Genomic DNA, 16,014 nt, shown 5'->3' on the forward strand with positions numbered 1-16,014 from the left:
GGGCCCAGGCAGATAACGGCAGTAAGTGAAGGGGGTCAGGTTAGTGCAGAGTGGTGGCGTCTGGGAAGCCGTCGTGCCGTCTAAAGGAGACAGCATCTAGGCGCTGGGCTCGGGGGTAGAAGAGAGATGCAGCTTTCGCTGTACATCCTTTGTACCTTTTGAATGTATACCGGCACATTTGTTACCTAGTCAGAAATGTTTTTTAGAGGAAATAACACATTGCTCAGCCCCAGCCTATTTTTTCCTTTGGGAATGTAGTTCCGCTGGTGCCGTATATTTTGATACCGAAACTGGGTTTTTTAATGAGTTTTCCTCGGGGCGCCTGGGAGGCTCAGTCGGTTAAGCACCTGACTCTTAAGCTCAGGTCATGATCTCAAGGTTGTGGGATCCAGCCCCACATAGAGCCCCGCATCAGGCGTGGAGTCTGCTTGAGATTCTCTTTCTCCCTCTGCCTCTGCCCCTTCCCCCACCCTGCACGCTCACTCTGTCTCCCTGAAAATAAAATCTTTAATGAGTTTTAAGTTTTAAATGTTAACATTTAATTTTCAAAAACCACACAGGCTATACAATTCAATGTATGGAATTATTGAATCACTATATTGTACACCTGAAACTAATAGAACACTGTATGTTTACTGGGACTAAAATAACTTAAGCCTGGGAACTCATTAGAAAGGCATGTTCTCGGGTCCTGTCACAGACCTGAATCCACCGTTGGGGATGGGCCTAGCCATCTGTGTTCCAGCCAGTCCTCCGGGTGACTGTGACAAATGCTAAAGCAGGAAAACCACTGCCTCTCATCAGACTACAGAGGTGCATAGAACTTAAAAACAGGTCCTAATAGAATTCTGAATTTTAAGGCTATGCAGAAGCTTTTAGTGTCACTGGGAGTAAAATGGTTGTTCTTCCAACTGATAAAGAATATCCACGAAAAATCTACACCAAAGATTCTTAAGGGTGACATTTTAGAAGAGTTCCTACCAAAGTCAAGAATAAGATGGATATCTATTACCACTGTTTTAAAGCAACACCGTATTTAAGAATATAATCAATCTGGGGCGCCTGGGTGGCTTAGTCGTTAAGCGTCTGCCTTTGGCTCAGGGTGTGATCCCAGCGTTATGGGATCGAGCCCCGCATCAGGCTCCTCCGCTCTGAGCCTGCTTCTTCCTCTCCCACTCCCCCTGCTTGTGTTCCCTCTCTCGCTGTGTCTCTTTCTGTCAAATTAATAATAAAAATCTTTAAAAAAAAAAAGCATCTGTTAAAAAAAAAGAATATAATCAATCTGACAAGACAATGAAATGACTGTAAAAAACTGAACTCTCATAATGTTCAGAAGATACAAATATCTACTTATAATATACAAGAGGATTTACAATCATATATTAAAAATAGACCAGAAGGAGTCCTGTACATCATCAATAAACATTTAGAAGATAAAATTTTAAGTTTAAAAAAATCCAATCCATAACGGCAACAAAATCCATAAGGTGCTACAATCAATGTAATGTGCGTTGGACAAAGAGGCACGCAACAACGTTACAGGGGGAAAGTAAGGTTGATTGGGGAAAGTTTATAGGCAACAGGTTCAGCACTGTGGAGACCTTCTGCTGACCTCTGGACTTGCTATAAAAGGAATTGCTGGTTCAGCAGCCACTGGATGCACCATGGAAAGGGCTTCTAAAGAACACTGTCTCTGTGACAGTACACATGTGAGTAGAAAAGTGAGGAGGGGCTGGTGAATACCTGGCCATTCGTCTAACAATGATCGCTTCTTAGCTGAGTAAATGACCTTGTTGGACCAGAGCTTAGCCAGTGAGTTCACTTTCACACTGATGCTGGTGACAGAAGCCTTGCTAACTTGGCAATTTGTTAAACTACTGAAAGGGCTAGGGAATAAGCTTTCTGGGGTACCCAGATTTGCCTTTCCTTAAAACCTAGCCTTATGGCAGCACAACATAGCAGTTACCAGTGCAGACCCTAGAGCCACACTAGCTGCTTAGTCTGAACCCCTATTGCCTGAGTTTCCCCATCTGTGAAATGGAGATGTTGATCACACCTGCTTCCTTTGGGCTGTTTGAGGGATCAGATGGACACATCTAACATGCTTAGAACTGTGCCTGGCAAGCTCTAGGTTCTAAATAAATTTTAGTTATTATTGGTAATAATTACACAATCTTGCTGAAACAATTTTGAAAAGTGTAAACCCAGAAAAATTACAAAAGCAGGAGGGGACCATCAGCACATAGAATATTTTAACAAATTTTGAGGGGCTCAGTCGGTTAAGCATCTGACTCTGGATTTTGGCTCAGGTCATGATCTCAGGGTCTTCTGATCGAGCCCCATGTCCGGCTTCACAGCAGGGAGTCTGCTTGGGATTCTCTCTCTTCCTCTCCCTCTGCCCCTTCCCCTGCTCACATGTGCTCTCTCTCTCTCTCTCAAATGAATAAATAATATCTTTTTTAAAATGAAAATATTTTAACAAATTTTTGGAAGGTGGAAAGTTCAATGGGACAGTAGTAATCAATGACTAGCCCAAAGAAAACCACAGCTTGAATACCCACATAACCTGTGGGAGAGTATGTTCCCTGAATAGAACCCTGGGGACCCAGAATGCTGGGTAAGAAGGGCAAGAATGACAGGAGAGCTGAATGTGGAGGGACCAGTTTAAAGGCCAGCTCCCTCTAGCGCGCCATCAGGTTATTTATGGACAGGTGTTAACCCTGAGGCAAAAAATTAGATTCTTCTCTTAAAAAAAAAGTGAATAAATTGCTTCAACTGACTTTGAGGAGCTAGTGTGGGCACTGGCACCCCCAAACAATCCTTCCAGAATTGACCATTTTATGCTCAAAGAACATTCCAAGTGAGCTTTTAGCTACTAGCTCTGTCTTTACAGGTAACTTGAATTCTTTTTTTGAGGTGTTTCTCTGACACTTAAGGCTGGCTTCTCCGGGGGTAAATCTTGGCTTCCCACTCTGTTTTCCATAAAGTAAAGGGCTAAGGTTCACATTCATGTGACTTAGATTTTTAAAGCATAACATTGATCAATCAGCTTTTCATTTGCCTAATTCTTAGATGTGAAACCGAAGGCCAATATACATTGGAGGAAAGCTGGTAATGTGAAGAACAGACACCAAGGTAAAAGATAAGAGCTTTTGAGGAAACAGGTAATGCAGGAGGAGACAGAGGAGCTTAAACATCAGTATTGATAAGTTTAATTTGTATAGCGGGACCCACAACATGGAGACTAGCCCCTTGACTGGGGCCAAGTCACAAGTGTAAACCTAAGTCAGCCTGCACTTACTGGAAACCCCTGTCAAGGAACTCTAAGTAGACCAGTCACAGTTATCTAACTCAGCTTTAGCTCCTTTACCTTACCCTAGAAAATAGGACCTGCCACCCTTACGAGGAAACGGTCTGCCTCCTAGCCAATGGTTCTGTTTCCATGTTGCCTTTTCTCTACAAAGCTGGCGCCTCCTCAAAATCCCTTGGGAACAGGGCTCCTCTACTTCTGAGGTTCTGTCCTCCTCCAACCCATGCATTGTTTTCTATTGAATAAAGGACATCAAACTTGTTGTTAAATTGGATTAGTTTTGGGGCACCTGGGTGGCTCAGTCGGTTAAGCGTCTGCCTTTGGCTTAGGTCGTGGTGGTCCTGGGATGGAGTCTCGCCTGTGGCTCCCTACTCAGCAGAAAGCCTGCTCCTCCCTCTCCCACCGCTACTCACCCTGCTTGTGCTCTCTCTCTCTAATAAATAAATTAAATGTTTAAAAATTTTTGTTATTTTCGTATCTTGTCTTAAAGTCTTATAAAAATGTATTGTGTGAAGTCTTGTGAGTTGTTACCCGCCCCCGTATAACTGCCTGAGATGGCACTGTAGTTGGAATCGTTGAAACAGTTGTTGATCCTACAATTTAAACGACAGAGGCTTTGGGAGGAAAAAAAGATGAAAAGCGGGAGAGAGATTTAGAGCCCCAGGTGCCAGGCTGGCTGCTTGATTTCAATCAATCAGTCGCTTGATTTCAAGTAAGGTAACTACGGATGGGAGGAAAAGCACAACGAAGGGAATGAAAGGCGGTAGACCCAGACCTGCACGAAAGAGCTACACGTCTTAAACTCAGGGGAGGTCCGCCAGGAGTACTCGTCCTTGGCTGGCTTTGGCTGTTTTGACAAAACAAAGTAAGAGCCTTAGTTCGCCCGCTGAGTCCACCAAGCTTGGGCCCTACATTCTGGGTGGAGCATGATGCCAAAGGAGAGCTGCCGCTGACGGCGTGTGGGGCTCCACCCCACAACCCTGGGATCACCACCCAGGCCAAGGCAGACGCTTAACCGTCGCGGCCACGCAGGCGCCCGCAGGCCTGCTCTTAATCAAGATCTACAATTAGCTGCAGCTTCTGCAGCACAGCGGGTAGATGGGCGAGTCCTCGATCAGCTGCACATCAGCTGCACCGGGTAAAGGCGCGGGCCCATAAACCATCCCCGCCGCAGCACCTTCCCACTTCCGGCGTGGGTATCGAGAGAACGCTCCCGTGGCCCGCGTGTTGAGAGCGCAAGCAGGCAAGTTGGGGCTCCGGAGATGACCGTGCTGGTGGGAGGCCCTGGTGGACAGGGTGACGGAAGTCGGAGGACTAGGGGCACCTGGGTGGCTTAGTTGGTTTAGTGTCTGATTGCGGCTCAGGGTCCTGATATCCAGCCCCGTGTGGGGTTCCCTGCTCAGCTGGGAGTCTGCTTTCCCCCCTCCTCCTCCTTTTCCTGCTCCTGCTCTCTCTCAAATAATTAAAATCTTTAGAGGAAGTCTGGGGACTAGGAAGCCACGTAGAAGTGTTCATCACGCCGCTTTGCTTGCTTTTCAGAAAATGGCCGCCGGGTGGAGAGGCCCCTCGGCGGGGCTTCGGCCGGAGCGCTCTGCAGCCCCCGCGGAGCTGCGGTTCGGGAAGCCGCACAAATGGGAGGGGAGCGGAAGGCACACGATGCAGGAAGGTTCAACGCGCCAATGCGCAGGGAAGAGTGTGGGCGCCCGGGGAGGTGGCAGCGCTGGGAGTCACTCCCCGGGCCTAGAAGCTTCTCCTGCGGCTCAGTCCTCTGTGGTGCTCGCTTCCGGAGACTCCCCGTAGAGATCACAAGCACGTGCATCCAATGGCGGGTTCCTTTTGGGCAGCGGTGTTGGTAACATTGCCCAGTATGACATGAGTGAAGAATCCAGAGAACAAGCTGAGAGGGGACAAAGCAAGGTTCCAGGGAGACAAGGGAGACTGGAATCTTCCAAGAACCGGCCGTTTTCCATGTAAGCGGTGCCTGCAAGGGACCTCTCAGCTGCTGGCTTTGTCTTTATAGGTAATTTTGAAGTTTTTTTTTTTTTTTTTTTTTAAAGATTTTTTTTTCAGTTGACAGCAAGAGAGGGAACGCAAGCAGGGGGAGAGGGCGAAGCAGGTTTCCTGCTGAGCAGGAAGCCCGATGTGGGGCTCCATCCCAGAACTCTGGGATCATGACCTGAGCCCACGGCAGACCCTTAACAACTGAGCTACCCAGGCGCCCCTGAAGTCATTTTCTGAAGAATTTCCCTGGAGTTTTAAGTTTGGGTTCCATATTTGTCTTTTTTTTTTTCTTTTTTCTTTTTTTTTTAAGGCAGGGAGAGGCAGAGGGAGAGAGGGAATCCCAAGCAGGGTCCACCTCCAGACAAGAGCCCACGGGGTGGGGGTGAGGGGGGCTGGATCTCAGGACCCTGAGCTCCTGACCTAAGCCCAAATCAAGAGTGGAGGTTAACCCACCGAGCCACCCAGGTGCCCCTAGTTTCCATATTTGAATTGCAATATTCTGTGAATTTTTTCTCACTTGTTAAATGTGTTCTGTTAGGCATAAGGTCTGTTTTATTACAATTCAACTTCAGTTACTTTGAACTCATTGTACAAAACAGTTTATTTGCCAAATATATTATAAAGTAAGTTACTTTTCCTTAAATTTGGACCTTAGACAATACTGATTGCAGTCTCAAGGCCCTCCAAAAAAAATCATGAGGTCAACCTGACCCCAGTTTTCCTATGCATTCCTCAGCTTTTCCTCCATCTTTCTTTAATTCTTTTAATTGCTGCAGTACTGGGGGGGGGGGGTTCGGGGTGTTCTGATCTTTTCCCTAACTCTAATGTATAGGGCACATTTCACTCTAGAAAATGTCACTATGTTTGAATTCTCCTCTCCATGCCGTAAATGTTAGCACAGAAGTGAATGAGAATTTTAGTAACAGCAATCACTTAGGAACGACTTCTAATTAAGCACTAAACGCAAATTAAGCACTAATTCTAATCCAACAGCGTGCCCCTTCCCCGTGTCAACTCAGTTGAGTTTATTAAGGCTCAAAGAGTTTAAGAAATGTGCCTGTTTGCACAGAAGCTTCACGGCAGAACTACAACTTAGGTCTTGTAACGGTGCTTTACTTGCTGAGTGCTGGGGTTTCTCTGCTTCCCAGCTCTTTTGGCCCTGAGAGCTCAGATGGCCACACGCCAGCCTTAGGCACCAAATGGAGTGTGGATGTAAACAGCTGACAGTCTGTATGTGAAGTATGGCCTTGGCCGAGGGGTGATGCGGCTGCGGGTAGAGATGCGGCCACGGAGGGTGTGGACAGAGACGCTGGAGTGCCTCTCCCTCATGCAAGGAGCAGTGAGCTCCTGGGGACACATCTCCTGCACTATCCCGTCCCATTGCTGGGCACTCTGCATGTGTCCTTCACATGTAGCTGAACCGGACCCTGTGCTGTGGTTTCCTGTGGTGGATGTTTAGGAAACTGCAAAGAGGGAGATGATCCTTGGAAGGAACATGCCAGATGGTTCCCCGAGTAAGTAGATAAATATCTTTTGCTTGTACTTTTTTTTTTAAACCTGAGTCATCGGAGTAGCATCTTCAGTTTTGATCTTTCCCTATCTAGTATTGGAACACTCCAGAATTTATTCAAGAAAGGCCTGATTACATTGTTAAAAATTTGAATTCTATGGTTTTAAAATAGTTTCTTAAATGTTTTATTATATCAGAGTAAGATCTGTTTTTCCAAGTAGAGGTTTTGGATCTCCCGTAATTAGAATAATTTTCGGGGCACCTAGGTGGCTCAGTCGGTTAAGCATCTAAAGCTTGCTTTTTGGCTCATATTATGATCTCAGTGTCCTGGAATCAAGCCCATCATCAGACTTCGCTCAATGCAGAGTCTGCTTGAGATTCCCTCTCCTTCTGCCCCTCCCCCTGCTTGTGCCTGTGCTCGCTTCTCTCTCTCAAAAAGTCTTTAAAAAGTAATTTTCATGGGGATGATGTAAAATGGTGTATAAAGGAAGTTGGAAAGCAAAACAAGATTTAAAATCTTACAAATGGGGGCGCCTGGGTGGCACAGCGGTTAAGCGTCTGCCTTCGGCTCAGGGTGTGATCCCAGCGTTATGGGATCGAGCCCCACATCAGGCTCCTCCGCTATGAGCCTGCTTCTTCCTCTCTCACTCCCCCTGCTTGTGTTCCCTCTCTCGCTGGCTGTCTCTATCTCTGTCGAATAAATAAATAAAATCTTTAAAAAATAAAAAAAAATAAAATCTTACAAATGGTTACATGTACTATTGAATATATACCACATGCAAATGTTTTATTTAAAAAACTCAGGAGTTTTGATTATTACAGTGCTGTTTAGTTCCTGCTTCCAAAATGAAGTGTTTCCATTTTTTTTTTTTTTTTAAGATTTATTTGACGGAGAGAGAGCACGAGCAGGGGGAGCAGCAGGAGAAGAGGGAGAAGCAGCCTCCCCACAGAGCAAGGAGCAGGATGTGGGGCTCAGTCCCAGGACCCTGGGATCATGACCTGAGGCGAAGGTAGACGCTTAAACCACTGAGCCACCTAGGTGCCCCTGTTTCAATTATTTTAAATTCTAGATTGAGTAGTATTTTCTACATGGCTTTGTATCTCCCAAATACAGATTTATTGCATTAACATTTTTTTAAACTTTGATTTTGGGATATTTCACACCAAAGTAGAGCAGTAAGTTAAACATTTAGCAACACAAGACCAAATCATACTTCCTCCATCTCCCACCCACTTTTTTCCTCAGAATTAATAACTAGATTATTTTAAGGCAAATCCTAGATATCCTATAATGTCATTTGCTGACCTCTTGGTGTATAACCCTAAAATATAAGAATATCTTTAAAAACAAACAGTACTACTCTCCTAATAAAAAAAAAAGGGATTAATTGCAATTCTTCGATATCACCAAGTATCTGAGCCCGTGTTCAAATGTCCCCATCCCCCACCTCTCTCTCTTTACTAAGTTGGCTAGTTTGAATCAGGATCTAAAAAAAGGTTTATATGTTACATTTAGTTGTTGTGGTTCTTAAGATTTTTAATTTATAGATTCCTTCCTCCCCCACGTCTGTCTGTCTGTGTGTGTCTCTCTCTCTTCATTCACTCATTGAAGAAGCTGTGTCCTGTAAAAATTCTCGACACTCCAGGTTTGGCTGAATGTGCTTCTTTGCTGTCATTTAGCATGTTTTTCTACTTTGTATTTCCTGTAAGCTCCTACTTGGGTCTAGCAGTGTGATCGGGCTCATATCCTCGTTCTGTAATGAATATTTGTCATACACCTACTATATGCGAAAAAGTTGCTGGTTGGATCATAGATCAATGACAGAATAATCGGGCAGTTACTTACGTTGCGAAGTCATCTTGCACATGGACAGCCTTACTCACCGAATCTGAAGGCTGGCTACGAGGAGTGAAAAAAGTAATAGGCGAAATAATATGTGTGGTGTAAGCCTTAAAAAAAAATGTGTAAAACCACTTAATCTGTATGTGGACTTGTTCGAAGATGCATAGAGAAAGTTACGAAAAGCTAGAAACGGTCGGTATCTCTCTGGGTTTGGGCTTGTCAGGAGATGAGTGGAGAGGGAGTTTCACATTTCACTTCACTTCTCCCTGGTTTAAATTTTTGGAAACAAATATATCTTGTAGTTGAAAAAGAAAGTGAGGGGAGTGGGAGGGAGGAGGGCAACAGGAGGAGGGGGAAGGAGGTGGAACAATAGGACGAGGGAAAGGGGGAGAAAAGCAGCTGAGACAGTCAAAGGTTTGCGTGAAACCAGATGGTTAAGTATTTTGAAGGTCACTCAAGCTCCTTGACCCATCAGAATAGACACGGACTCAACCAGTCCTACTCAGTATTGACCGTGCACAGCGCACATGGCCGTGTCCCCGAGGAGTATGAGCCCTGACTCGGCGGTCATGGCTCCTGGGCACCTGTCTCGGTTTGCGCCGTATCCCGGCTTCACTCCCACTCAGAGCCACCATGCTTCGTGTCGCTGGGTTGTTAGACACAGGACAGCTCCCAGTGGCACCTTGCACACAGACCGTCGTGTGACCAGCACCAGCTAGAGTTGCACATCTTGATTGGAATGATGCTGGTCTGCTTTCTCTGACCTTGGGCTAAGAGAAAGGTAGGAAGCAGAAGTACCAGTTCAGCAACCAGCCTTCGAGCCGGAAGGGGCTAAGGCCTGCTGATAAGACAGGCGGGAGGGCCGTGCAGAGGCGTAGGAGGCGCACAGAGCTGCTTCCCGGGTGCCCTATCCTAGACGGGTTCCTGCCCCTGAGTGGGGATCGTACACACGCACGTGGTCACGCAGACTGTGCGGTTGTAAGGATTGTAAAGTACAGGCTACCAACGCCTTATAAAAACTACCATGTGTTACGGGAAGATGACTGCTCCACCTTTCATCTTGGTCATTGTGAGCACGTGGTTAGTAAATTTCAGAGCTGAAATTAGAATGAAACTCTCCAAGCTTCTGTTTGGTTGTCTTTGTTAGCTAGTTAGACTTAATTTTATAAGTTCTTTTATAAACGGTGGCCAAAATGTCTACGTATACTCTTAAATTTATTGAGTACTACATTTTGAAAAACACAAGCTGGGGGCGCCTGGGTGGCTCAGTCGTTAAGTGTCTGCCTTCCGCTCAGGTCAGGATCCTGGGGTCCCCAGATGGAGCCTCGCATCCGACTTCCTGCTCAGCGGGGAGCCTGCTTCTCCCTCTCTCTCTCTCTGCCTATCCCCCCCCTTGTACTCTCTGCTCTCTCTCAAATAAATATTAACACAAGTTGATTGTATTGTAGTGTGTAAGAAAGTACCATGTGTTGCCTGCCTCCTAAGTCCATACCAAGCATGTGGTTTGTCCGTCCTGTGGTAGGTGGGACATGTACGGACTTGGGGGAAACCAGGAGAGCTTTGTACACCTAAAAACGGAGGACTCGGGCTGTCCGGAGGGTGGTGGCCCTGAAGAGAGAAATGACTCACCTGCTAGTTAATTTGCTCTGACGTGAGGGGAGAGCACATCCCTGTAGGTGGTGGAACTGGGGCTAACCTAGCCTCTTGACTCCCAGACACTCGTTATTACACCACCGTTAGGACCCTTAACGTTGGAAATTGAGGAATTTTTTAAAAAGTTAGTTTAAAAATAGCTTCACTTCTGTGGATAGGAATGTATTTTGTAAATGGTGTTCAATATGCTCTTTTTTTAAATTTCAAAATTTATTAATTTCCATTTTTTAAAGTTTATATATGTAAGTAATCTCTACACTCAACTCACAGCGCACTAATTTCCATTCTTAGAAGTCGTGTTTTGTTCAGCAGATGAAATGCAAGTATCCCTGTTTTTTGAAAGTTTGTATTTAAGCCGCTTCAATGAAAGACTTACATTAGTAGCTGTTTTTTCTTTTTCTTTTTTTTTTTTTTTTTAAAGATTTTATTTATTTATTTGACAGAGATAGAGACAGCCAGCGAGAGAGGGAGCACAATAGGGGGAGCCGGGAGAGGAAGAAGCAGGCTCATAGCAGAAGAGCCTGATGTGGGGCTCGATCCCACAACGCCGGGATCACGCCCTGAGCCAAAGGCAGACGCTTAACCGCTGTGCCACCCAGGCGCCCCAGTAGCTGTTTTTTCTAATCTAAAGAAGTCTGGGGGCGCCTGGGGGGCTCCGTCGGTAAGCATCTGACTCTTGATTTCAGCTCAGGTCGTGATCTCAGGGTTGTGAGACCGAGCTCTGGGTCAGGTTCTGCCCTGAGCTGAGCGGGGGATCTGCTCTCTCTCTCAATCTTTTTCCTCTTTCTCTCCCACCCCTCCCCCAGCTTGTGCTTTCTTTCTCTAAAATAAATCTATAAATGTAAAAAAAGAAATCCGGAGAGGATTTTCCCCTTTATAAAGAAGGCAGGAAGCAAAAGTAGGGCTCCGCGTTTGTTTTGCAGCCCTTCCTTCTAGTGCCGTGCTGTCCGGGCCACGAGAGCAGCGCCCCGAGCCCCTTCCTGGGAACTACACTCGGCGTCTCTGCGTCAAGCTGCCGCAGCTTTGACCTGTCTGTGAGCATCGGTGCTTCATCTTCGTGTATTTTGTGCATTTGTTAGCAAGATGTGTCCTAAGGTATCAGAAAAACCTAAGCTCAAAAAGTTTTCTGTATTATTTAATGATAATAGCTTCTTTGCTTTATTCTATTTTGGTTTATGAAAATGGGAATGCTTTACTTTTGAGTACCAGAGGAAACCTGCATAGTACTGTTTTATGCAATTCCCCTTACTCCCGGTAACTTTATGCGTAACTGCTGTAGGAAACGTGGTTTGGAGCTGATGACCAAGAAAGAATTCTTGAGATGTCTTTGGTGCAGAAAGGTGGTTTTATTAAAGCATGGGGACAGGACCCGTGGACAGAAGGCACTGCACTAGGGTCTTGAGTAGAGATCCGTCATATATTTTCAAATTGGGAGGGGTTAGGGATAGTGTAAGCCTCCCAGGCATTTGGGAGACAAGGTTTCCAGGATCCTGAGGGGGCTAGCTATTGTTAGGAAAGGTCATCTATTACTGTGAAGTAAAAACTGAGTCATGAGACCCTTCAGATGTATATTGGGGGTCATATTCTTGGGGGATGACTGCCAACATGTATCTTAGGGGGTAGATAAAGGTAGTTTCCAGAGGAATTTCTGCATGTTCAGGTAGACTTACAGGATCCTGGGGGTTGGGCTAAGACTGTCTTTTCCTTTAGCAACGTATTAACATCGAGGCAGCTGAGTTCCTAGAGGAATGTCACTCTGCCTGTTTCAAGGACTTGACCGTGGGCGGTAGGTAGTAATGAAATTTTTCTTTTTGCCTTAGTGTCCCACATCATAACCACAGGAGCTGGATTTACTAACCATAGTTCAACAAATAAACAACACCCTCCAGCCTGTATATATTGGTAAGTCAGAATCTCTTTAATTGTATTCTCTATTTTGTTTCAAGAGAAAAGATAATCTGAAGATTGAATTTTTAAATTATACACGTTGTCACTAATAGAAGTAAGGAAGAATTCCCCCCCCCCCCGCCCAGAATGTCATCTTGGAGTGGCTTGGGGGTTTTAGGGTTCCTGTTTATCTTGTGTGCGTGGTCCCCTAACTATGCAGTTGTCTGTAACCGTGGCCACGTAAGGACCTGTATGTACCCAGGAGCCATGAGCCGTCCCGGCCGACTCAAGGCTGGAGCGCGCACATCGTGAGAAATAAACGAATGACTGAGTACACGTCGGGGGAAAAAGAAAGAAGGAAGAATTGTATGAAAATAATGATGAGTCTCGTAAGTAAGCGTTGAGGTAAAATTTGAGTTTTATTAAAGCATGATAAATTTCATCCATTAAAGGTGTACATTTCATGAAGTTTTAGTGTTTATTGTGTAACCATCACCACAGTTAAAGGTTTAAGACCGCTCTACATAGCATTGAGGTAAATTTTAATTACATTTACTGAGTTTGGATGTGAATTTCTTCAAAGTAAGAAATCCTTAGAGGAACTTGCACCGTATATTCAAAGCTACTCGGGATTTGTTGGCGTCCTGGTAATGATAACAGCAAATGCTTTCACAAGTTGGCTTTAGATGACGTGCTAATGAGGGAGCAGAAGGCTAGCTGAAGAGAAAGCGTAAGCTGACACCCTGCCACCTCCCCTCACCCCCCACTCCTGGGTGGGACACGTGTGACATTCTTCCAGGAATCTCCCCACTCTCTCTTAATGTTAATGCCTTGCTAGAGGGGGGAAAACAACCTGAACTTGACTATGGCAAGGCCTCCAGGATCTTGTAAATCTACTTTAGCATATAAAGTTCTTTTGAAACCCTCCCTTTTCCTTACTTGCCCCAACTCCCGAGTATATAATCAGCCACCCCTCACAACCCCGGTGCAGCAGCTCGTTCTGCCCACGGGTCCTGTCCCCGTGCTGTAATAAACCGACATTCTGCACCAAAGACGTCTCAAGAATTCTTCCTTGGTCGTTGGCTCTGGACCTCACCCCACCAAACCTCACCTATATTCCAAAACCACATCACTCATACCTGAATTACAAGGGGGTGGCATTCTTTTTTGTCATGGGATTCTGTTTGTTTCATCTATCCTTCTTTGATTTCCCCTTACCTTTCTCCTGGCAGAGTGAAGAAAATCACACTGTTGCAGGATTGCAGACTTCTTGTCTCACGGAGTTGAAGAATGAATCTTATGGACGATGATGTAAAGAAGAACGTTAGGGTTCGAAGCCGACGGCCAAGAAAGAATTCTTGAGACGTCTTTGGTGCAAAAAGGTGATTTTATTAAAGCACGGGGACAGAACCTGTGGGCAGAAGGAGCTGCACTGGGGTCGGGAGGGGTGGTGATTATATATCCTAAGGTTGGGAGGGAGTTAGGGACAGCATAAGCCTCCCAGGTATTTGGGAAACCAGGTTTCCAGGATCCTGAGGAGGCTGGCTGTTGTTAGGAAAGGTCATTTATTACTGTTTGGTTGAAACTCCTTCGCGGGACCCTTCAAATGTTTATCGGTGGGTCATATGCTTCGGGGGTGATGGGCAACATGTATCTTGGGAGGTAGAGATACAGGAAATTTCTAAAGGAATTTTTATGTTCAAGTAGACTCCCTGGGGGGGTTCGAATAGGATTGCTTTTTGCCCTTAGGAAGGTGTCAGTATCGAGGTAGCTGAGTTCCTAGAGGAATGTCACTCTCCTTGTTTTGAGGACTTGTCAGTGGGCTCTAGGTAGTAAGGAAATTCAGTAATTTTTCTTCTGCCTTCGTTTCCCACATCAGACACAAAAGGGTGAAGTGAAGTGAAAGTTTATTAAGTGAAGGTGAGAACAGAAAGGAAAGAATAAAGCTCTCTAGACGGAGAGGGGTCCTGAATGGGTTGCTATTGAGGGCTTTCACTGGCAGCTTTTTATTGAAAACTGACCAGGGAACTGAAATCTTCTTGACGTCTCTACCACTGATGGAACCGTGTTTACTTTTCCTTTGAAGTTGGGTAATTTTTAGTGGTCCAGCTGTAACTGTCCTAGGGGTATCTCATCTCTGACATTTAAGTCGTAACGAGGTGGTCTCTGGTGAGGTAGCAGAAGGCGAGCTGAGGGCAAGCATACGCTGACACCTTGCAACCCCCCCCCCCCCCGCGCCCAACGCCCTAGTGGGGTACGTGTGACATTCCTCAGGTACTCCTGGCTGCCCTAATGCTAAGGGAAGGGAAAACAAATGGCTAACAGGTCACAGTCCAGCCGGACTCGAGTCTCCCTCAGTTACAAAATGTCTTAGGTTATTGACAAGAATGCTTTTTTCTTATAAATCCCTAACTTCCAGAAGGAAACTCCCAACTGTCTCAATGTCAATGCTTTATTAGAGGGAAAAACGACCTGAACTTGGTGGCAAGACCTCCAGTATCCTGTAGGTCCTCTTCAGCATATGAAAGTTCTTTTGGAAACCTCACTTTTCCTCATTTCCCCCAACTTCCAAGTGCATTGTCAGTCACCCAGCCCCCGAGTAGCAGCTCCTTCTGTCCGCGGGTCTTGTCCCCGTGCGTTAATGAAACCACCTTTTTGCACCAAAGACATCTCAAAGGAATTCTTTCTCGGCCGTCAGCTCCGGACCTCACCCCACCAAACCTCACCTACATTCAAAACTTACGTCCGTCTTCTGTTCCCTTCTCTCTGGGTTTGTTGCCTCAGCCTCTCTCCGCGTCTGGGATTTCTGTGAGCCTGGTCACGTAGTCCCGAGCGTGGGCCTCGTCGGGGGAGTCGGGGCCTCCTATCCTGGCTAGACCTTTGACGAGGGAGCGGAAGGCTGGCTGAGGAGAAGGCATCAGCTGACCTGCCACCTCCCCCCACTCCCGGGTGGGACACGTGAGACCGTCTCCAGGACCCTGTCCACTGCCGTCGCGATGACGCCCTGCTAGAGGGGAAAACAGCCTTGCCAATGGCAAGGACTTCAGTACCTTGTGGGCGTCTTACGGGTCGGTCCTCTTTAGCGTGTGAAAGTTCTTTTGAAACCTCCCTTGAATTCTCCCCAACTCCCGAGTATAGAGCAGCAGCCACTCCCCAAGACTCTTTCTGCCCAAGGGTCCCGTCCCCGTGCTTTAATAAACCACCAGTTTGCACCAGAGACATCTCAGGAATTCTTTCTTGGTCGTTGGCTCAGGACTGCACCGCACGGGACGTCACCTCTCTTCCAAAACCACCTGCTCACGGGACAGGAGCTGCGGGCAGAAGCAGCTGCACTGGATTGTCAGGAGGGACTGACGGTATCCTTCTTAATTTGTGCGGGTGAGGGGTAGCGCAGGTCTCGAAGGCATTTGGAAGCCAGGCCTTCAGGACCCCGAGGGGCCAGCTGCGGCCAAGGTAAGCCGCCCGCGGCGCTGGGGCAGCCGCGAGTTCCTCGAGGAAGGTCACACTGCGGGTCTCGGTGTCTCTCCGTGGGCTGCAGGCTGTGAGGAGATTGCAGTTTAAGCTGCATTTTCTTTTGCCTTTGTTTCCCACGTCGACGTTGTCTTGCCGAGCTAGAGCCAGTGTTCCCTCTCTGAGGCTGGTTGCCCTAGCCTTCCTTGGCTGCCCCCACCTGAAAGCCTGCGTGAGATCATTCAGATGGGGCACCGGCACCCACAGCGGCCTCAGAGCTGCCACCTCCTGGCCGCGTGCTTTATCCTCTTAGTAAGGGTTCCCTAGTAGCAGGTGGCAGAAAACCCATCCCACATGGGC

The sequence above is a fragment of the Ursus arctos genome, unplaced genomic scaffold (genome assembly GCF_023065955.2).
Source record: "Ursus arctos isolate Adak ecotype North America unplaced genomic scaffold, UrsArc2.0 scaffold_5, whole genome shotgun sequence".
In the NCBI taxonomy this organism is placed as follows: Eukaryota; Metazoa; Chordata; class Mammalia; order Carnivora; family Ursidae; genus Ursus; species Ursus arctos.